The sequence below is a fragment of the Macrobrachium rosenbergii genome, chromosome 43, assembly GCF_040412425.1.
Source record: "Macrobrachium rosenbergii isolate ZJJX-2024 chromosome 43, ASM4041242v1, whole genome shotgun sequence".
In the NCBI taxonomy this organism is placed as follows: Eukaryota; Metazoa; Arthropoda; class Malacostraca; order Decapoda; family Palaemonidae; genus Macrobrachium; species Macrobrachium rosenbergii.
Window position 1 is genome coordinate 29915246 of NC_089783.1, and position 24344 is coordinate 29939589.

Sequence of the window (24344 nt, forward strand, 5' to 3'; positions counted from 1 at the left end):
AGGGAAAGGACACTTCCTATTGATATACTTAGGAAAATGAAACCTTTTTATGCCCGAGAAGAAAATAGTGGAAAAAAGACTGTAATCTTGAGATGGCGAAGGAAGAATCAATCTGACAAGTATCGAAATGGAATCTCTCTCTCTCTCTCTCTCTCTCTCTCTCTCTCTCTCTCTCTCTCTCTCTCTCTCTCTCTCTCTCTCTCTCTCCCCGTGTGTGGGTGTGCGCAAGCAGCAATAGATATTTTAAATTTTTCTTTGAAAAAATGCATTTGGGTACTTCTATGTGGCTGGATCACATTGAGGAAAATGTTTAAGAAAGGCAGGCGAAAAGGGAATATAATTTCGTCAATTATTGGTGGGTGGAGGGAGGTGGGGTTGGAATTGGAATTTATGGAGGTGTAGGACATAAAAAAGCCAGTGACCGGAATGAGTCAACAGGAGGTGTTGCAATAGAGGGGTTGGGAGGCTCAAAAGATATAGGTAGCTGGCTGTAGCTACGTTAAAATTATTTTCTGGAGCTACCTCCTACTGACTAAAGTGGCTCTTCTGTACGATCATTTTATATATTTTTTGCTTTCTGTAAAAGAGAACTATTGTGCCGGCTTTGTCTGTCCGTCCGCACTTTTTCTGTCGGCACTTTTTCTGTCCGCCCTCACATCGTAAAAACTACTGAGGCTAGAGGGCTGCAAATTGGTATGGTGATCATCCACCCTCCAATCATCAAACATACCACATTGCAGCCCTCTAGCCTCAGTAGTTTATATTTTAATAAAGGTTAAAGTTAACCATAATCGCGCATCTGGCAACGTCATAGCCCAGGCCACCACCGGCCCGTGGTTAAAGTTTCATAGGCCGCGGTTCGTACAGCATTATACCGAGACCACAGAAAGATAGATCTATTTTCGGTGGCCTTGATTATACGCTGTACAGAAAACTCGATCGCGCTGAGGAAACTTCAGTTCATCTTTTACTTGTTTTTATTTATCTCGCCTATTTTGTACCTAGATGGGGTGGCTATTGAGGGTAATAGCCTCAGCAAATGATCTGGGGTAAGATGCTAGCCTCTTGTTCATTTTTACCTTGGACGCTGAAGGCTATATATGTATATATATATATATATATATATATATATATATATATATATATATATATATATACACATATAATTTATATATATTTATTTATTTATTTATTTACTTATTGTATATATATATATATATATATATACATATATATAATGTATATAGATACTTACATACACACGCACACACACAGACACACATATATTATATATATATATATATATATATATATATATATATATATATATATATATATATATATATATGCATACATATAAATTAATGATAACCTGAGATTTTAGTTGTAAGTTCTCAGTCTCTGGTTGTTAAATGGGTTGATGAGAATGTGTGCGTTTCCTAGAGTCATATGTTGGAATCTATAATTTAGTTTCCTAATACTCATCAGCAAGCACTAACTGACATCCCTAATCTGTTCACTTGGGATGACTTGTCTGTTTTGCTTTCTCTTGCAACTGAAGAGCTCTCATCTTGCTGTCGAGAATATACATATACATATATATATATATATATATATATATATATATATATATATATATATAATTTATTTATATATGTACCAAAGAAAACGTATTTACATCATTATCAAAATTAGTCATTTTTTCTCTACAGCAAGATGAGAGATAGCAAAATAGACAAGTTATCCCAAGTGAACAGATTAGGGATGTCAGTTAGTGCTTGTTGATGAGTATTAGGACACCAAATTATAGACTCCAACATATGACTCTAGGAAACGCACAGATTCTCACCAATGCAGATTTTATTGAAATAAGTAAAGGTTAAGTACAAATCTCAGGTTATCATTAATTTTTCAGATATAATTCCTTGAGCATAATTCTTCGGTGGCTGTTATGCATTTGTTTAATCTAATGATAATTACTTGAAGAAAAATAGTCGTTGTTTATTCGTGGAACTTATTTCGCTGATTTTTCAGTTTGTGGTTACTACTCTGTTAATACTTTTTGGGATTGAAATTGAAATACACTCTCCCAGTAAAATGTCTTAAATATTATTGAAATCTCCAAACCTGAGATTTAATCCTTAACCGAAGCTTTTCCTTACGAAAACAGTGCACAAAAATTTCGTTTTGCGTTTCCTGCTCGACGAGGAAGAAGACTTTAAGAGACTGAGAAGAGCGAAAATAAGGTCGAGACACGTTCCTAATTTTCTTCAAAGCAAATGCAAAGCAAGAAGCTAAAAATTCTCTCTCTCTCTCTCTCTCTCTCTCTCTCTCTCTCTCTCTCTCTCTTGAGCAATATCAAGTCACTGAGCAGATTTTTTTCTATAATCATCCACGTAAGAGGTTCTTTTTTTTTTAATATTTTTCTAATGTTCGCTTTAAACTATCCTACTTTATTTAACTTTGGCGTAGAATGTGGAATGATGATCCTTGTCATGGAAAATTTCACATGCAAATGAGGAGACTGCAATCTTCCTCACTTTATCCTGACCACCTACACGCCACCCACCCCTTCCACCCCCAACCCACCCCTCATCTTGCAAATATGTGTCATCTGCTCGGCGTCTGAGAAAGAAATGTTGACCAAGAATCATTTTTCCCCAAAAGCGGTCGCATGAGATGTTCATATCTTCGCTGATAAAGTTTCTAACTGTGGCTTTTTTAATTCTATCCTTCCAAGTACACTTATTAATTTCAAGTTAGTGTGGTTTGATTTATTTGTGCGTTTACAGAAAATTATGGAAGCGAAAAAAGACAGAAAGTTAATATTTTTTGTTCATGAAATAAGGAAAGACCTTCCTTTTCATAATCAACACAGTGAGTCCTGTGACACAGTCATTAGTCCGACTATTCCCAACTCTCATATATTTCAATTTATTCTTTTTTTTACTTTTCAAATCCTGTAAAGATCCTGGGAGCATAAATCCTATTAAGTTCCTAAGACTTCCAATTAAGATATTAGAGTTGGAACCTTCAAAGACTGATCGTCGGCAGAGCTTGAAACTTATTTATGGTTTAGGTTTGAGAAAGAGTTGGAGTGACTAACAGCTAGATTGGAATTGCAAAATAAATATCATGATCATCGAGGAAAATATTGCTTTACACTTCATATTCATATTTCTGGTATTGGATCGTGGTTAAGCTTCCTGTGCGGTATACCTCCCCAACGTTAGCCAACTTATATATCTATAGACAAGGTTCATCAGCAGTGCATCAAGCACATCTACAGACGCAATGCTCTTTACTTCTTTCTTAGACGCACTATTTTATTTCCTGAATATTGATTGACTTGCATTCTAATACATCTTCCACGCCATTTGTCCATCATTTTCTAGGTTTTGTGTCCTTTCATACCTTTCTTCATTCTTTCGTCCTTCTTCTCTCCACATGACCAAAGCCACCTTTTCACATTACTGATCTACATAACTCCTAAGGATTCATCTCATAGTGTTAGCCTTTTTCTCTTTCATTATATTCAACATCCAACATTTCACTTCGATAAAGGATATTTGGCTCAACAGTACTTTATTCCATGCTAATACTAGTTATCGTAAACTTCCTCCTTCTCTTCCAAATACTTTGCATTCTCCCCGCTACATTCTTTGTTTCACTTATTTTGTCACTCTCTTTTCTCTCATCCCAACATCTCTCTGTTGAATCCCAAATACCATGCTTTCACCATCTAAATCAACACTTATTCCTCCATATACTGGCTTCCTGTACCCACTAAACTTTATTCTTTCTCACATTTGCTTTTGACTTTCTCGCGTCGCAAACACTCAAACACTTTCAGCAGTCTTGGCGGCGTCTCCTCATGATCCATATTCAACATTGTAGCATCTGCAGATATTAACCTTTCACGTATTATTCACTACCGTTTTGCTATCCAACAACTTTGCATCTACACCCTGTGTCTTTTTTCCGGCTTCTAGCATCATTCCATTTATAAAGCAAAATGCTGCGGAAACATTGCACATCCTTGTCATAGACTTAATTCTATATTAGACCCATCATTTCCTCATCTGCATATTCTAATATGTTACTCTTTATATGGTGCATCTTTCACCCTTCAACAAATTACCTTCTATTTTGCTTTCGTAATGTAGGTTCTACAAGATCAAAGTTTTGAGGAATTAATAGTATTGCACCAAAATTTTGATCGTATAGGGTGCATATAAAGGCTTCCTAAACAATATCGATAAAAAAAATGTTGAAGTAAAATAATCCCCCCCTTGCCCCAGTGATGAGATCAGGTTCACGGAAATATACATAAATGCATACAAACTCTGTACACATACATATGCATATGCATATATATATATATATATATATATATATATATATATATATATATATATATATATATATATATATATATATATATATATATATATATGTGTGTGTGTGTGTGTGTGTGTCTATATATTATATACACATATATATATATATATATATATATATATATATATAAAAATTCTGTTATAAACAGAAGAAAATGAGGAAAGGAAGAATAAATAGAGAGGGAAAGAGAGAAGAAAATAAGTCACGTCATTATGACATTTTCCTTTCCCTTATCTCCACACCGTCTTCTTAGCTTTGCTACCTTTCCTTTGCGATAATAAAACTTCCTCTTTCACTATCGATTTCGCAGAAGAATGGTCCTTGATAAAAACCGAGTGAAAATAAAATGATACATTGAAATTACTACAGAGAAAGCACTGACTTCCATAACAAAAGAAGGTTGCGTCTTTATTCCCTAGAAACACTATATTGTTAATCTTTCTCTTTTATATTGTCTCCACTCCACCGTCAGTCTTACGTGAAATCTGCCTTCGTTTTGTTACGTTTTACGGTCCAGGTGATTTATTATTTATCCCTCTTCATAAAAGCAAGCAAACAATTTGTTATCATAATGGAAGCTTGACAATGAAATGAGTAATTCATATGGAAGAACACCTGTCGATATTCTTAACAAAATTGTCATTAACAGCGTACGAAAAAAAACCCTATCCATTGATTTAGGGAAAAAAATCCAGTTTCCTCATAATTTTTACACTATAATGAATCATTCATTAAAAGACATAGACTTTTAACTTGGTGAATAATTGATGATATGGTAAGATTAGTCCATTAAGGTGGTAACTCATTTTTATCTGGACAGGGTCGGTGAAGGCGTGTAAAGGTATTTATATCTGTAAAGAGTCAAGGATGGAGATATTTATAGTGTAAGATCATTTTTTTTTAATTTGTCGGAATATATCTGCACACGTTCGACGGCAGCAATGGAAATATTTGCATGTTTACTTAGGCATCCGTGCACAAAAAAAAAAAAAATTAAAAATACAAATATCAACAACACGGCAAAAACTTTTTTTTTTTGACACGTAAGCTATCTCTGCCCCAGTAAAACCATTTTAATTTTACAGACAAGCGACTTTATTGTATACAGAATGAATCTCTCCGTAACGTTTTTAACATCCAAATTCTATGGTATGACCTCAAAAGATATATTCTTTCTGTATGTGCCACTTCGTTTCCTTTGGCCTGGAAAAAGAAACTAAAAATCTTATGGTTTTTAGGAGCGTGTCTCTTTGCCTTTTGAAGCCGGGACGTAAAACGGCGAGGGAGAAAAAATCTTGTGTCATCATTGCTACATTCAATTTCATCTGAGATATGGCTAGGGGATATGTCTTTTAAAACGTGCTACGGAGTTTTCCTTTGAAAATATTCTTACGTTTTCTCGCACCTTTTTTTATGTAGTTTTATTACACCTTTTAATAACATTTTTTTTTTTTTGTTTGTTTACCGTGGTGCGTAGTCGTGTGAAACCCATCTGAATTTTAGTATTCTTTGATACTCTTGCTTCTGAAATGCAGATATGTCAGAAGCATATTACACACGCGCACACACACACACATACACGCACACATATATATATACATATATATATATATATATATATATATATATATATATATATATATATATATATAATATATATCTATATATATATATATATATATATATATATATATACCTGTAAATATATATATATATATATATATATATATATATATATATATATATATATATATATATATATATATATATATATATATATATATATATATATATAAGCTCAAGACATCTAAGAATTTCAGAAGGAAGAGAGTCAAAGGATACTAAAATTCCCTGGGTTTTGCAATGAGTACATGCCACATTTTAAAAAAATACTTATCAAAATGATGTGATAAAACTTGGGAATATTTTTAAAGGACATTTTGAAGTAAAACGCACACACATACATATATATATATATATATATATATATATATATATATATATATATACATACATACATACATATATATGTATGTATATATATATATATATATATATATATATATATATATATAGAGAGAGAGAGAGAGAGAGAGAGAGAGAGAGAGAGAGAGAGAGAGAGAGAGAGAGAGAGACAATACACCATCAAGCTTTTGGAGTTGGCAGGATAAAGGATGTGCTATTTGAGAACACGCAAATTTACCTAAAGAGTGGAAGATTATTAAGGTATTCCATGTGTAGTCTGTGTTTTCAGGAGTAGGAAGAACAAAGAAAGCAGATTCACACGGGAGTGCTGAGAAATGTATGACGAGGGGAGAGGTAAGACTGAGAGTGGGGAAGAAAAAGTTGTAAAGGTGAGTGTATTCACTCCAAGAAAGGAGAAGAATTTGAGTTCAAGAGACAGTTGCTAGGAAAGGTTTAAACTGCGCCTGGTTTGGCTGCGCTTGGTGAGCTAAATCGAGAGGTTCGTCCCAGAGAAAGAGACAGCGTAGTTGAATAAGAGAACGGAGTGTCCTGAGGTGTGCTTAGAGATGAACTTATTTTCTTGACATATAGGGTTTAAAAATTTTGTCACTCTTGGGAAAGAGAAAATTATCTAGATGGGGATTCGTTATCTTCGAATGTACCTCTTGTAGAGGTGTAAGCATTTTTGGCCAACAGTTTGGCGACATATACAAGTCATATTCCGAATGATCTTGGTGAAAACCTTAAAAATTGTTGGAATTGTTTTCAATGTCTCAATTTAATGATGGCTTTTATAAACAAATTCTAGTGTAGCATGGCCAGCGCAGTTAGCCTTGTTATATCAAATCTATGCAGAGAATTTCAAAACCTTAATAGCAAAGTCCATGGGGCCTATAGGCCTATTCCAAATGAGATGTGCGGATGACATGTTGGCTTCTAAATGGCCTTTTGCCAAGGATCAACTATAAAGTAAACTGGAAAAGGATAACTTAATTCCTCTCTTGGATGTACATATATTTAGGGATATCACAAATTGAAAAATACCTTCTCAATACCATACACCCGTTAGTTTAGTTATCATGATATTCCAGTAAACATTGAAGAAGAAAGACAACTCATTTTTATTCGCCCCAAGCTTGTCCCCCTGAGCATAAGGATAAAGACATTAGGAGTATTTGTGAACAAACAGCCTTCACTCAAATACCCTGACATCACCGAAAATCATTAGATATAGCATATCAGATTTTCTCACAATGAGAATCAGGAGAAGCCTAAAGCAATAAGATGAAAATCTTTGGTCTGGATAAAATCTATAGAATTAATGATTCTTTAGGATGATACAATCCCTTTGCTTTTACTACCCAAATACTGTACGTTCTGCAATTACTAACATTAACAGGAAAACGGAATATCATCGGTGTATGAAAGGTACCGCAGAAGGTTTGCAATAGATCTTATGTAGGTTTCACGGGAAAAGGCTTTCCCTGAGAAACATGGAATACCAGCAAATCAGTTGGATAATACGAATCAAGATTTTCATCCTATTGCTGAAGTACATCTTGTCAGTTTTAGATTCTTGACGCCATATTATAGAAGGCTAGCAATGTGAATCTATCACAAAAATCGCGAAAACCAGATAAAATTCGTTTATATTGTTTAGAATCCTATTTTAGAGAATTGCATTGCCCCTTGACCTCAATTGTTTGCTTATAGCACGAAGAACCCCAAAATCCTAAAATTGTCGTTGTATTTACAAACTACTTGTACAAATGGTTCTCCTGCATCATAGGAAACCTATCATCTTTTTTTAAAAATGGGTACATACAAAAACAAAAATTTAAAACCTTTTTGTTCTCCATTTGTTTCATTTGAACGGATATTTTCGTCTTCATCATATTTATTTTTCGTATTTAACTATATATATAGATGTATCTATATGTGTGTGTATATGTATATATATATATATATATATATATATATATATATATATATATATATATATATATATATATATATATATATATATATATATATATATATATATATATATATATATATATATATATACAGGTATGTATATATATATATATATATATATATATATATATATATATATATATATATATGAGTGTATATAATGATTGTGTATCACATCACAGTGCCATTTTTGTATTTGTTTTACGTTTGTTAAATAAAAAATGTCACGGTGATGTAATAAAAATTCCTGGGTAGATACGTGTTTCAAACGTGCCAGTCGGCTGTTATTGCAGTGATGGGTTGATATCGATTTTCAGTACAAAAACCTGCATTCGACGGGCATCTGTACAGCAGAGTCGATATCAACGTGTACCTCTCTTGACAGCCCAATGGTAAAAATACTCGTCACTGAAGTCGGAGGTTGTAACTGTCAGGAGTTCGAATATTCCAGGTGACGAATCACTTATCAATTATAATTCCTTCGGTGTTATTAAATGACATTGGTAGCTTAATGTTTGCGAATATATATATATATATATATATATATATATATATATATATATATATATATATATATATATATATATATATATACATATATATATACATGTATATATATATATATAATTTATTTATATATATATATATATATATATATATATATATATATATATATATATATATATATATATATATATATATATATATAAAAAGAAATTAAATACTACGCGAAGTTGAAACTAAATGTTCATTACCCACATGAATCGACGAATATGTACTGTTAGTTTCTGCTATCATTCTCAGCCTTTGCCTCTATTCTTTCTTTATCCGTTAGATTTTAATTTCGTATTCAATGACCCCCGTTGCTTTCACCTGCAAACGTAGTTCAGAAATATGCTTCAGTTATTTTACATTTGATTTCATTGTTTAATTCCAGAGACAGCTGGCACGTTCATCAACAGTCTGTCCAGGGGAAAGATGGGGTTGAGCATCTCCAAAATGTTCAGTTTTAATGACATGATGAAAGTTTGGATTAAAAAGAATAAGGTCAGTTTTTAATTTTACTTAAATTTTGATTTGAAAGATTACTCTACACGTGTTCAAAGACCCTTTGCCCTTAATAACTTAGCAGTCAAGCGCCTTTACATTGCTGGCTTGGAGCCATATGACACTGGTATCGGTATACAGTGAGTTAAAATTAACGATGATCATCATTGTCATCATTTCTTCCAACTCCTTGCAATGCAAAGACTCTCCGAGAAATTTAGTAACTATTGTCTTTATTGTGCTTTCCTGTGCTTTCTCTTCCAGTAATCTCCTTGTGCCTTTTCTGCGCGTTCTCTTCCAGTAATCTCCTCGTGTCTTTCCTGCGCGTTCTCTTCCAGTAATCTCCATTCATGATTATTGATTTGATGTTACACTGTACTACATCTATTTTCACTTAACGGGAACAGATAAGACGTGTTTTATTTGGAATATTTTATTTTAAAAATGACGTTTTTAATTAAGGGTCATTACACGATGAAGTGCTTAGAAAGAAAAATTATTATTATTATTATTATTATTATTATTATTATTATTATTATTATTATTATTATTATTAGTTTTGTTATTATTATTAGTTTTGTTAAGCAAAATGGCAGTTTCAACAGCATTTATTTTATATAGTAAACGCTCAATTCGTTTTGTCAGTTGCTTTTCTTGCACTGGAATAGTTGCAAGCAATTGACCGATATTCATATCCGGTGGTTTAGTGATGTGTAGGAGCAATTGATAAAACGAATTGAGCGTTTGCTAAATAAAATAAATGCTGTTGAAACTGCCATTTAGTTTAACAAAACCTGTATTAAAGAAGGTCTTTTCCCTATTATTATTATTATTATTATTATTATTATTATTATTATTATTATTATTATTATTATTATTATTATTATTATTATTAGTAACAGCAAAGTATTTGTGGTGGCAGGAGTGCATTAACGCACAAATCCTGGGATGATACGTAGGCAAGGCCGTTTTTCGCCAAAAATCCGATTTACCATAACAGGATCACAGAGTAATGCCTCCCCTCCCTCGTCAGGAACAAAACGAGATTATCCTGGAAACAGCTGAGTGGTTATTATGTCGAACTCAAAGCCTCCTTTCCCGGAATAAGGCCTCGTGTTTTGCGGCTTAACATGATAATAGAATGATAGATAATGCAATAATCCTCTGGTAAAATATGTCACTAAACTAATTCCGTGCAGTGATACAATAACCTTATGTGGTCTTTAGATAGGAGCGTCAAAAAGTGTCAATAAATCATATAAAAAGGTCTCTTGAGATTAAATTCAGATCTTCTAAAAGAGGCATTATCAATGTTTAATCTGTAATCCGTCAAGTTTCAGAATTCCTTTAGGTCATCATTTTTAATATATAATCTAATTAAATGTTAAATTACCGTTAAATCTTTGGTAAAGCATCTCAACAAATAATCGCCTAAAAATAAACATCTCATTTTTTTCCAAGGACATTATAAAGGCTGAGCAACACATAATTTCATACTTAAATAAGAATGTTGTCGAGTAGTTAAAAAATAATCGTAGTATTAGTATAATTGTAACCAGAAAGACTTCAGTGACCTGTTTCGTGCTGGATTTAACTGTATGTTAATTTAACGTACTTTGAAAATGAATGTTGCATTCACTATTCCCATTTCAAGCTTCACAACTTTTAAATGCTTTCCTTGGATATCGTGGCCTAAAATCAATTCTAACGCCTTCTCCTCTTACAAAGTTGCTTCTGGTTGTGCAATTTGGGTTTCATGTCAGAAAAATCAGATGCAGAAGTTCATATGATGAGGGAAGCGCTGATAAATCACTATGCAAGAAATGCAGTGATGTCATGTATTTGTAAACCAGAGTACCAGTGCAAGTTGGTATCAGCATTTTTATAATAGAGGTACCAGGAAGACCAATTAATAAGATCTGGGGTGAAGACAGATGCAAGTTTACTACCACAAGAATTTGAGATGAATGCTGTTGCTTGTAAAGCTTTAGCACTGAAATCTTTACTGGTGAAAGTAGAAACTACCAGAAAGTACAAACACCAGTGACTTTGTATCCACTGTAAGTCGATAGTTAACAGAGCAAGAACTTAGTACATACATAAGATAACTTTGCTGTATGCATTGGAAACATGGGGCCTAAAACAAAAGGATGAAGAATGCTGAAATGTGACTACAATATTGCAGAGATTTATGGCTGAAATGTGTAGGAAAAGGCACCTCATACAAGAAAGTAACAGAGACGTGATGTTTAGAGGCTGAGATGTAAGTCAAGATGGCTTGAGCATGTAGTGAGAATAGAAAAGGCCCGCACTAATTGGTTAATAAATTGGTCGACGATCAGTGGCAAAAGGCGCGAGATAAAAAACAGAATGGGGATAACTCAAAAAAGTTTTACCCATAAAGGGAAAACTGGATGCAAAAGACGTTCATGATGATAAGTAAATTTTGTGTTTAGGACTCCTTTTTTTATCATCATTTATCTACAAATGAATTTTCATTTTTCTCCTGTTACCCTAATGTTCGTGGGCTACTTAATATATTTTCCCTGTAATTATATTGTGCATATATTCTTACAAATAAATAAACAAAAGTTATTCGACTGACATCATTCCATAACTTGAAACGCCCACACATGCAAACATTAAAGACGTGGATACAACTGAAATCTGAATGAGATGTAACAAACAGCAGAGAATGATATATATAGATATTGAATAAAAGGGTTGCTTTGAGCCAGCACTGCAGCATCATTGTGAATTATGAAAATCTCTGTTATAAATCTTGACTGGAACATGATACCTGAAAGAACATAACATCCTTCAAACATTACTGACATCAAAAATGTCACACTCTCAGGGAAAACCTCCACATTTTAAAAGGAAGAATGCTTCTCAGATCATTGTGATCATTGTAGTAATGATGATGACTTTCATTAATTTCAGGTTCTCCATTTCTGAAAACTACGCATGAAATTTCCCTTTAAAATAAAGCTGAAGTCAAAGGAACAAACAAAAATTTGATAATGGTCTAAAATCATAGTCCCCATTGTTAGAGAGAAAAACCACCAATTCGAGCAATTTTGCGTGGAATTTAAAGGTTATCCTATACCACTAACATGGAGACATAAAGATGCATGGTACAGTACATGCAAATCAATGTTTTTGATTTTCTAGAATTCATCCCACGGACTTGACAATTTAAAAAATGCTTTGTAGATATCCTTGAAAACTGACCATTACTTCATTTCACATAATGGTGGAGTGAATAATTAGTGCACTCTCTTATTTGTAGAGCCAACAATGATCCCACTAAGTAAGGATGAAAACAGCGAAGGTCTCAGAACACATATATGTAGAACACTAAATAGGTTAGGACTTTCAAAAGCAAGAATAGATTTACATGAATTAATAATTCATACCTGCAAATGAAGGCATTGTTACGTTAACTCCGTCTTCTCTTTTTACTCATACAGACACTTCCGTAGAAGCTTCATTCGCAAATCAGTGCTCTAACGGCGTCTTAAATATAAATATTTGTTCATTTTGAATTATGATAATAGCTAAAATTTACCATATTTATAACTTTAAGTTAATATTAATCTCAACATACTGTACACTTTAAGATCAGGTTGATAGACGTGATTGTGAGAAGGGTGGCTGGAGGTGTATCTGATCTTTATCTGGCTTAAGTAAAAGTTAAGACAGATTTAAGTTGGAGAAGAAGGATGAAAATGTGGCTGTAAAATTAATTTATATGAGTGAGTTTGATGAGAAAGAAGTGAGAAGGTTATTCAAGAAAATGGATAAGTTGTTGGTAGGTTAAAGGCGTGGACATGGAAACTCTTGATGAGTTTGCAAAATTCCACAACTTGGTCATAGGGACATCAAAGACTGTTTGTAAGTAACGGAGGTTAGGAAGAGGAAATAAGAGCACTGCACGGTAGGAAGGGGAAATTAAGAGTTAGTGAAAGGAAAAAAACGTGTGTTTGCAGCCTTTACATGAAAGATAAGATAGTGTACAGGCATACAGAAGGATGGACAGGGTAATCAAAAAGAAAATGAGAAAGAAAAGAAGAATTGCAATTGAAAAACTGAGATGAGGGATGAATTAAATCTTTAGGGAGCATAATGAAGTTAATCTGTGGGGGAATAATGCAGAGAGAAAGGTTAATGAAAAAATTAGCCCAGAATTAAAGAGAGTGAGAAATATGGAAAGACGTGTAATTGGTAGAAAGGTTAACCTAGGTATAAGGAATAAGGATGGATTAGAGTATTTTGAAATGGTTTAGTCATATGGAAAGAAGGTAAAACGGTAGGTTAGTGAAAAGACCACAATTCAGGAGGGCGAGACGAAGACCTAGATAAACTCAGATGAAAAACTTGAGTTTTTAAAATTTCATATCCCTGATTATGACGCCAGTTTTGTAGCAAGATGGTTCATTCAGCACATTCTGCGTGCAGCGCAAGATACTTCATAATACTGAACATCCTTGGCATTCAGATCTTCAAAAGTAAAACATCTACCATGTAATACTGGACATGCAGTTAATTCTCACAGTTTTTCCTTCTCTTCTGTGAGATCCTCTACCATACAGTTTTCTAGAAGTTTATTCCTGTTGTAACCTAATCCTGCAATTGCATTGTTGGAACTTCAGAAGTTTTAATTTGGTGCAAAGCATTTTTTTCTTTTGGAGGGGGTACGTGCCAGGCCAGGCTGACGTGAGTCTCATTTCTTAGGTGTTTGTCAATTGTCTTGTTTATTTTGCTTTGTTATTTATCAGATTTCATCTTTTGATATTTTTCTATAGCACTCCTCTTTCATAGTTTATTCTTTGTATCTTAGTCTCCCATTTTGTACTGGACTGCTTTCTTCTTGGGTCCATTAGGCTTACAGCATTCTGCTTTTCCATTCAGGATCGCAGATATGCTTGTAATAATAATAATAATAATAATAATAATAATAATAATAATAATAATAATAATAATAATAATAAAATAGATGCTGTGAAGAGGTTTTGGCACTAAAGGACTTTAATATCCTTGAAGATAAAGGTGAGTGGTGCAGTTTGTGTGTGTGTGTGTGTGTGTGTGTGTGTGTGTGTGTGTAGGAGGTTCAATACGATGCTGATGAGCCATCTGTGGAGTTTTACTTCCCGGCGTTCATCCACGATTGAGCTTAGAATAGTTCCCTAACACTGGACGTTCTAGCGATAAGTCATGAAACGGTCTCTGCCACACTCATGCTTTATCTGCTGAATTTTGGATTAACCTCCCCTGTCGGAAACTTCTACAAAATGTGCCGTTTCATATAGCCCCATTAAAGGCTCGTCTCTCCTAAAAAAAAACTGCAAAACTAATTAAAGGTAATTATTTGGGTCAAGGAGAGGAGGTTTAACCTGCAAATTGGCTCTTCTCTGATGCTGGTATAACATGGAGAATTTTCTTGTGAGTATTTTCGGTAGCATCATCAAAGGAAAGGCCAAGCTAGATACTGTTCCCGATGCTAGAGATAAGAGCAGTAATGTTTAAATGGAAAATGAGTTGAATAAAATTCTTTCGAGAATGCATTAAACCCAAGACTTTCTAGGAATCCCTCTCCTCCTCGTCTCCCCTCCCTTCCCCTCCCCCAACACTTCTGAATTATACCCTCTTTTCTGCAATCAACGCGATCTCTAAACACTCTAACCTTGTTTACCACTTCAGTATATTTCCATATCTTACCCTTTCAGTACTATTTTCGGAAGCCATTTCATTTATGCAGATAACTAGGCTAGCAGCTTTAGCCTCTACTCTTTCACTCGATTTTAGCATCCACACTTCATTCCCATAAAGGAGCGTTGGCTCAATGATCGCTTCAAACTTGCTCACTTTTGCTTTCATAAACAATTCAAATCTCTTCCCAGTATTTTGCACACACCCTGGAACCCTTCTCGCTTCACCTATTCTGATTCACCTCTTCTCTCATCCTACCATCGTTAGTAATATTTACATAAAGATGCTTCCACAGATCATTGCTAACATTCCCTTCCTGTCCATATTAATTTTCGTTACTCCACCTTTCTGATTTCCCTTTGCCCTTCTAACCTTTCTTTCGCTCACATTTACTTTGAACTTTGTCATCTCGCAGACACTCTCAAAGTCTCTTCCGGGGTTTTGTATCGTCTCTTCACTATCCCCAGTCATTGCTGTATAATCTGTAAGCATCACTCACGCCAAACCCCAAGCACGACTCATTTTCTTTCCCCTCAACTCTGCACCTACATCTGCTTCCCGTTTTCTTATTCCTTGCGTCCCTACATCCAAGAGATATGGAAAGGACTTAACAGACATAACCCACACTCATCTCAAGCTAATGTTACACCAGACTAGTAAATCACCCATCTTCGAATTCCATCAGGAAACTCCCAATGCAATACATCATCAACACTTTCGTCTGAATCAGTTCTATCATAAACTTCATCTCAATCCATGCATGTCACGCCAAATACCTACGACTGAGGATAGCTTGCCGGATCAAACTTTGGATCTGCAGATTAGAGCCCAGTCCTCCACAACCCACCCACACATGCATGCATAGATACATATGCAGGAGTGAAACAAGGAGTTGACCAAGAGCTTTCGTGGCTTTTTTTTTTTTTTTTTTACACCTCCTCAGGGTCAAGTGTGAAAAAAAACACGAAAGCGCTTGGTCAGCTCCTTGTTTCATTCCTCCGTCCAGCTCTACGACTACATAAAATATCTTAAGTTTTAGCGATAGATCGTCAATATACATACATACATACATACATATATATATATATATATATATATATATATATATATATATATATATATATATATATATATATAATGTATATATGTATGTGTATACATACATAATTATATGTGTATATCTATATATGCAAATGTGCAAATAGAGTACAGAACTCGTAAACAAATCACAAAAATAATAATGGGGAAGTAACCTATGATACTCATCACCGGTTATAGATAATACATGAAATTAATCTATGTTCCCTTGATTAGCCACAGCTTTAAATGCTGGGTAATTGGCCATAATTGAAGCACTTTGTTCCTAATATAAGTAACAATGTAATTAAATGCAGCTGCATAATATAAAAGCAAATCTCTTACTGTGTTTACCCAAGCCTTCAGAAATGACGGTAAAGCTGCAATGATTTTAATGAATTATGTACTGTTCGAGATTTCCTCAAGTTCAAAGCTTCCTGAATGTTAATAAATGTAGACTAAAATTTTGAGTAAGGTAAAAATTATCTTCTGTCTTGGCTTTGTTCTATATATGGGAACATTCACCAGTACAAGGAATAAGAGCATTTTTTAATAAATACATATATTGTGCCTATACCATGGCTGACGGAAATGGCAATAAATAGCTGAATATAACTGGAAAGGCAATTTTTCCATCGTTTTTCTTATGTAGTAGCTTTCATAAATAGCCCTAATCTGTATATTAATGAAAGGCAATATGTCATGATCTTGCATGAGGCAAATATTACATACGCTTAATGCTTTCCTTTGAGCGAGTACTTTTTGTATGACGGCGTTGAATTTTCCTATTTTGGGAGGGAGGTTGGGCTGTGGCTAACCTCAACTCACCATTTTGACTTGAGAATGATGCCAGAATCTGTATCTTAGCATGAAAGAAAAGTGTACAAGACCCGTCAAAGTGAAATTTCGCCTAATACAATAACCCGATCAACGAGAAATAGTGTACCTGGTCGTAATATTACAGACATGGAACATGTGTACGGATAACATTACACACACACACATGCATATATATATATATATATATATATATATATATATATATATATATATATATATATATATATATATATGTGTGTGTGTGTGTGTGTGTGTGTATATATATGTGTGTGTGTGTGTACAGTATATATATATATATATATATATATATATATATATATATATATATATATATATATATATATATATATATATATATATATATATATATATATATATATATATATTATATATATATATATATATATATATATACATAAATATATATATATATATATATATATATGTATATATATATATATATATATATATATATATATATATATATATATATATATATATATACAGTAGAACCCCGGTCCTCGATTATTACCAGAACTCGACATAATCGGATTTCAATGCGAAATGTCGAGTTAATTTTATGTTGAGCCTCAACAACAAACCAGAATCCGACCCAATGAATCATATGATGTTTGTAAAAAAGAGTTTCGGTCGGCTGCCACTAGTTGGTGCTAATGGTGGCGTTCTTCCCATGCGTATTTAAAGACATTTAAAGCCCACACACGCTGCTGCTGTTATTTGGAGAAGTACATGCTTGTACAGGTATATCATCATTTTTTTGGCTTTCTGCACTGAATTTTCATCCCATCATGGGTCCCAATATGTTAGGGTATCATAATATTTATTGAAAGATGTTTTACAGTGAGTTTTTGCACTATTCTAGTAGACTCTGTATGAAATTCACCATAAATACTGAACGTAAACAACATTTATATAGTTAGTACTGCGATGCGCCACCAGGATGGCACTTTGGTTTTTTACATCTGCTCATGCCACAAGCTGCCGAGTGCCGACGTAACTTAGGAAATTTTTCTTTTTTTATAACAGACATACAGTAATTCGGCTTATAAATAGTGTATTATTAATTTACTGTAATAATCAGGCTTGTTTTTCAATGTTATTATTATTAACAACAGTTTACGTGTGTACCCGTTGCAGTACATTCTGGTAGTGACTATAGGCTACCTAGCCTAGCCTATGGAGCTCGGTCTACCATCGGTAATATGGCCGCATTGGCCATAGGCCAATTTCTTTGGTACATTATGCATTTAAAAATGTAAAATTGCTTCTGATAGGGTAAGTTATTTAACTCTGAACTTATTTAATTGTAATTTGTGTAATGTTTTGTATAAAAAGGCAAGGTTGGGGTAATGACCGGTGGTCAGGAATGGATTAATCCGTTTTCAGTTATTTCTTATGGGAAAAACTGGTTGAGAATTCGAGTAAATCGAATCTCAACGCTTCTTCTGGAATGGATTAGCGTCGGGGACCGGGGCCCTGCTGTATATATATATTTCTTTGTTTTAACATGCTTTTTCCCATTTTTATATGGGGTAAGCACGATGCCTTCTTTTCGAAGGACTTTGATTTGGCGTTGGGGTAGACCGTAGCCTCAATCGGCTGCCCTGCCTGACATTGCTTAGACCCCAGTAACGATGTGTACGTGCATCGTACCAATCCCCAGCTCCCTTTCTCCCAGCAGTGAGGAGAACTGGGCGGTTAGGTCGACAGTTCGAGACGTGTGAGGTGTCTGTTATGTTTTTAGAAGGTGTTGGAGTGGCTTTGTTTATGTGTGTATTAGTCTGTAACACCCATTTGCTTTCAGCAACCTATCCGTTGATTACATACGTAATCCCGGGGTGTCTACATGGATAGCAAAGTGTCCGCCTTCTCTGACCAGTCGGCTGCGGATTTGAACCTGCGCCACGGACCTTTACAAAGTCCGAGGCTGCTGCTCTACCGACTGAGCCATCGAGGCTCCCCTACTGTATATAAATGCTCATAAAATCATAGGAGATGCACGTAATTTAGTATAAGCGAAAACCACAGGAAAATAAAAGTCAGAAGATCTGTATCAAGCACTTTCGCGAGATAGTTTATTCCCACATTGTTAGGGCAAAAAAAAAAAATAAATAAAACGACAAATTAACAGTCTCGTGAAAGCATTTGGTACTGACCTTTATTTTTCTGTAATTTTTGCTTATATACATACATATATATATATATATATATATATATATATATATATATATATATATATATATATATATATATATATATATATTGCTAGAAGTATTTATTCATGCTTCTAAGAGTTCGCCATGTTTAAGTTACAGACAGAGCCTAAGGAGAGAGCTCTCTGCCATTCCTTGTTTTTCACCCTAAACCGAACAATAGGGTCCAGGCACCCTTTCCCTTGTACACTCCTAAGCCTTTCCTTAACGTCACTTTAAATCTGTCCTTGTGACCTACTGGCCGAAAGATCCTTCTTCCAGATAACGTCATGATTCTTGGGGGATACACGTGAAACGCCCGAAGCAGGGATTAAACGGGAATCACCTTCCACAGCCAGGACACCTGAATTGCTTGTGGCTATGAACACCAGTAGTAAACCGAGGTCATAACTCAACCCGGGTCAACAACAGTGAGAAGCAGACCGGACACGACACCAGTAACACACTACCAGTGTGTCCCCAGAGCGTACCTCAACCTCTTTGTCTGGCCGAGGACCTAGCTATACAAGAGCCGATCTGAGTGTCCCGTGAGAAAAAAGTTAAGTATATCTTAGTTTAACCAGACCACTGAGCTGGTGAGAAGTCCCACGTGATAGAGATTCCACTGATGCTGTATTCACGACACATCTACTCAGGAATTAAGGTACTGTTTGGTTAGAAGGTTTTTCGGCCTTTTCTTTGTTCTTATTCTCGTTCCATTTCCGTTCTCCCCTTTCATTGTGCTAAGACCCTTGAATCACTGTCGGTAACCATTTATCAGTGTTAAATATTATGTTGCCTAATCATAAGTGACGTCATTCTCCTTAAGCCTTCAGCAACTCCCTCTGTAAAGATTTAGATTGCACTTGGCTTAACAATGGATCGTGTACCTTTCTCTATGCTTGCGCTTACATCCCTCAATCAAGCCTTCAAGCTGATTTTATTTTTGTTTCATTATTCTATATTGAGTGCACTCTTAAATTTGTCTAGTGTAATTTAACTTGAAAGTGCCAAGAGCCTAGCATCCACGGCTCTCTGTAATTAATTCTTCTGAGTAATGTAAATACATGTAGCTAATTTAGACCTGGAATTTCTCTCCTGAGTCCTTCCCGTAATTGAAATCTCATTTAGATAACTTCCTTTTGTATAACGTCGCGTTGGCTCCCAGCCAGAAGCGTCCACAACAAGGCAAGAACTACAGTGGCAACCAACTCTCAAGAATATACATATATATATATATATATATATATATATATATATATATATATATATATATATATATATATATATATATATATATATATATATATATATATATATATATATATATATATATATATATATATATATATATATATATATATATATATATACATATATATATATATATATATATATATACACACACACAAATATATATATATATATATATGTATATACTGTATATGTGTGTGTGTATGTGGGTATGTCCCTTTACACAACTTTGCCTTACACATAACTACATGTGTACCCGTGAATAGTGACTGAAGTATATGAACGCCTGTTGAACCAATACGATCTCATATATTTTTTTCTAATTAGGTTAAGTATGGTAACAATAAAAAAACTCTGCAAGCAGGCATAATTAAAATGTAAAACTTAATATATATAAAAGTCTGGATTCAAAGAGTCACAAAATACAGATTCTTTTTGAAAAAGAGGTGATTAATACGAAGGCTGAGCAAAGAGGCGTGATATGAATGCATATGAGGTGGTTTGATGAAAACCCGCCTTTTTTCCCCTTTCTTTTTCCTCTATTTATGAACCTGGCACGAGTTCCTTCTTTCTCTTTTTCTTCTTCTTCATTTTCTTCTTTTTCTTCTTCTTCTTTACGAAACAGAGAGAGGGAAAAGGAGTCAGTCCCACTGTCTTGAATGTGATGACATTCTTTTTGATGAATTCACGTGAGAGTTCACCTGAGTTTACCTGGCAAACACTTAATGACGAATCGGAGAACTTTCATTTATTATCGCATCGTGTACAGACGTTTCATAGCAGATTTGGTAATCATGATAGTAATATTAGCAGCAGTGTTGGCAATAGCAGCAATAGTAATAGCAGGTGTGGTACTGGTAGTAACTAACAGGCAATACGTTTGCCAGTAGATTTCATTTTGGATTTCTGCGCTTTAATTGACGCCTCCAACATTCTGAACAAACGTGGCGCACACCTGCGCACACCCCTGGTTTACAGACCAAATAAAATGACGTGCAAAAACGGTGATTAGTTCAACAAGATCTGGAAAATCTTTGAAAAAAACATTGATGTCGATTAGGGATAGATAAGAGATCCAAGATACAAAGATTCATTTATTCCTGAGAAGGTTGCCAGGAGAGTGTGTTATCTCTCTCTCTCTCTCTCTCTCTCTCTCTCTCTCTCTCTCTCTCTCTCTCTCTCTCTCTCTCTTTTCTGCGTGTGTGTGTGTCATACACACACGCGCACATACACACACACGCACACACACTAACACCCGCACACACACGCACACACACTAACACCCGCACACACATATGTACAATCTTACGTTTTCAATTACTGATCTTCATGGCAAATATGACAAAGACTGGGAAAATATTTTATCTTTTCGCAATTTAATTTTCATTAGTATTTCCCTCATTAGAAAATAATGTAGTCCAGCGTTTAGGGCTACAGGAAATTGATGATTGGCATATTAATTAATGATAGATGTTAATACCACGTCTAGTTTTTTATCATTTGAGAAAAGACAAACTTGTTTTGACTCCTATTCTCTGTGCTATAAATATTTTGGGCTCCACTTGAATTTTACCTGCAATCATTAAGTTTCCACAGTTCAGTTGAGATGTATATCTGTGTGTCTACAAGCTGTATATTTATTCATTGGTTGGTTTGTCTGTTACCACAAACCACTCAGAAGAGAGTATTCCTCCGCTGAATACGCTAAGCCCCTTGAGGTACAGAGACTGACGATGAAGTTGGAAGCCTGTTATAAACAGTAATATTTATATTATGTTGCCTCTTGCAAACTACTAAACTCTTCAAAATTTCTAGAGCCATATAATGGGCAAACGGAATGCCATGGCAACCAATAGCAAGAGCCTTATCAACATCTACCGAAAGTTAATTATCTAGCGAGGATCAGCCAATAAATATGCTGTCGGAATTTCATCTAAATCTGTTCATTCAGTGTTGGAATATTATTTTACCGCGGGTGAAAACATTACCTTCACCTAACTTTTGTTTGTTGGCGTTTGTAAGCAAGGAAGTAATTTAATTTTAGAGAGCGTTTTTCGGAACAGGAATTTTTGATAAGCCTTGGGATTATATTATATATTAAATTTTTTTTAATTTTGTGCCGTATAAGAAGTAATAAATTGCGCCATGCATTCATCAGTAATTTTTTCTATCTTGTAAGTTTTAGTAATTTCTTTTGATATCTTAAGTTTTGAAAGTATGTCTTGATTATATTCAAGCCTTATGATGCTTTAAAAATAATGCATATGTTCATGTAAAATAAAAGCGTGTCCTAAATCAATGCCATATATTCAAGAATAATATCATGTTCTGCTGTACGTTAGAAACTATGTTGCGTATTCGTCAATGAAAATTCCTTTCTCATAGAGAGTTTAAAATTATGTCGTGAATACATCAAAATCACTTTGTTTCCTCCTGTAAGTTTTAAAGCGGCGTCATTCATTCATCAAATTTTCCTGCCCTTTAGTAAACTTCAAAATAATGCATTATAATCATAAACACTAATTTCATGCCACGCAGCAGCTTTTAAAGGTAGGCTATGCCATATAGTCATCACTATTAAATTCATACCCTTTAGAAAATTTGGAAACTATGTTAATATTCATTTATGCTAATTTCAAGTCTTATAGTATACTTAAAATATCCGTCAAAATTCGTCTCCTGTGTTATAGTAAGTTTTGAAGGTAAACTAAATATTCATTTATGATCATTTTGTGGCCCAAATAACTTTTAAAACGATCTCATATTAATCAGGAGTAATTTCAAGCTTTATAGTAAACTTTTAAAATGGTATCATACACAATAATAATTTCGTGTTCCACAGTAAATCTTAAAATCATATTTATACACGCATCAGCAATGATTTTATGTCATCCAAATATCATTTCCGGTCTTGTAAAGTAAGGAGAAAACGACCCAGTTCATATAATACAATTTTGACAAAATCATTGAAGAAAAAACGACAATCTTGTGTTAGTAAAAAGCAAGGAAAATATATGGCAATGCAAATAAGAAGAAAATATATAGCCTTCTTCCCGTTATATATTTAAAGAAAAACCCTCCTTGGCGGGATATAATCACGGATTGTGAAACCGTTCTCATTTCACCTCCTAATCGTCCTGATATTCTTCCTGATCAGGTAATATTGTTTGCTATCTTTACTGCTTCGTTCAAAGGATGTACGTTGTTTCTCCTCAGTTCACCTGTCCGAAAATCATTATACATTACATCTCGTCAGAGTAGTGAAAATTTATTCAAGTCCCACTGTAGTAAAATGGTTTTGATGTTCAAGTTCGCACGCTACAGTAAAACGGTTTTGATGTTCAAGTTCGCACTACAGTAAAATGATGTTTATATTAAAGTTCCCACTTCGCTAAAACGATTTCCATATTCAAATCAACTCCAGTGAAATCATTTTTTATCTAAATTTCTAATTCAGAAAAAAGGTTTTCATATCTAGATTCCCACCTCAGAAATTTTTCTAAATTCTACTTTTTACTTCAGTAAAATGATTTTATGTCCAAAGCTACTTCAGCGGAAAGACTTTCAGAATCGGATCTAAAATCTGCAAAAGGGTGTTTCGATTCAATTTTCTACTTCAGTAAAAAAAAATATATGTAAATAAAAAAAAGCACAGAAAAAGGTTTCCTTCTTCAAGTTCTACTTCCATGAAAAGAAAGAAAAAAGTTGTTTCGTTCAGGTGTTCGCTTCCATATCAAATTTTTCTGTATTCAAGTCCCCGCTTCAAGTAAAGGCTCTTTAATGCTCAAAGTTCATCATTCATTTTTACTTTTACCGTCTCAATAAAGTACAAATATTCATTCGGTTACTCCACAACTC

The 24344-nt window shown here is 34.1% G+C and overlaps 1 protein-coding gene and 1 long non-coding RNA gene across 3 annotated transcripts in view; one reads left to right on the forward strand and one right to left on the reverse strand.

Annotated features, from left to right (window-relative positions):
• The window catches only part of LOC136828721 (uncharacterized), a 207757-nt gene that overhangs the window by 160207 nt on the left and 23206 nt on the right, over window positions 1-24344 (forward strand). The window contains exon 6 of the long non-coding RNA XR_010850199.1: window positions 9281-9390. This is a non-coding gene — a long non-coding RNA (uncharacterized lncRNA). The remainder of the gene's footprint in view (window positions 1-9280; window positions 9391-24344) is intronic.
• Window positions 1-24344, reverse strand: part of LOC136828719 (uracil nucleotide/cysteinyl leukotriene receptor-like) — a 145690-nt gene that overhangs the window by 116465 nt on the left and 4881 nt on the right. The gene's annotated exons all lie outside the window — the stretch shown is intronic.